Genomic DNA, 860 nt, shown 5'->3' with positions numbered 1-860 from the left:
ATATATATATATATATATATATATATATTGATAGATAGCTAGATAGATAGATAGCAAATATGTATATACATACATAGGTATACGCACAAACGTTTGAACACATACGCAACTCGCACACATAAAGAGAAAAAGACACAGAGAAAGAGGGAGACATGGAGCGAGAGGGAGATATGGAGCGAGAGGGAGAGAGAATATATCACGAAGCTGTGTGGATTTGATAATTAAACTAAGGAGAAATTAATGCTCAACCCCCTTACAATTTCTCAAACAAATTAAGTTAATGGCTCTTCAAGCAACTATATGCTTCTTGTGTTTAGAAAGGTTTCCTATTTTGCTGTAATTTAAATTACTTAAGTTATTAAATACGTTTTGAAACCTATTAACTTCATAAATATTGGATATGGATCCTTTTATCATAAGCACGTCGAAAGTATTTATTACTCGTTTGCCTTTTAGCTGTCAAAATATGCAAAGTGATATTTGGAAGGCACATATACATTTTCCCGATATTTGCTGCGATTGCAAACATTGATTTTTTGTTAATTGATTAAGCTATACGTCCTGTAGAAACGCTAGAATCGTCAAATAGCCTCAATTCTCTCAGTTACGTGTTAGTATTATGATAATGTCAACGGTCAATACAAAAGCTTTATGTCTGCAAAAGAGAAATATTTGAAAGTATTATTACTCACTGAACCGTCCATTTCTTTGGATCTTTGGAACTGAAAAGAGGAATTATATACTATTATATAAACAATTAGCTTCGTATATCGTTTGTTACATATGAGTGAGCGCGTGTTTATGTTTCTAAGTGTGTATGTTATTGTGTGGGGGGTTTTTGTGTAATGTGTGTGTGTGTG

At 32.7% G+C, this 860-nt stretch overlaps 1 pseudogene; it reads right to left on the bottom strand.

The window, feature by feature from the left end:
• The window catches only part of LOC106869782 (S-crystallin 1-like), a 21,904-nt pseudogene that overhangs the window by 8,761 nt on the left and 12,283 nt on the right, over positions 1-860 (bottom strand).

The sequence above is a fragment of the Octopus bimaculoides genome, chromosome 5, assembly GCF_001194135.2.
Source record: "Octopus bimaculoides isolate UCB-OBI-ISO-001 chromosome 5, ASM119413v2, whole genome shotgun sequence".
Classification (NCBI taxonomy): domain Eukaryota; kingdom Metazoa; phylum Mollusca; class Cephalopoda; order Octopoda; family Octopodidae; genus Octopus; species Octopus bimaculoides.
Note: the sequence above shows the minus strand (reverse complement) of the source record. Positions and strands in the feature narration are given on the sequence as shown.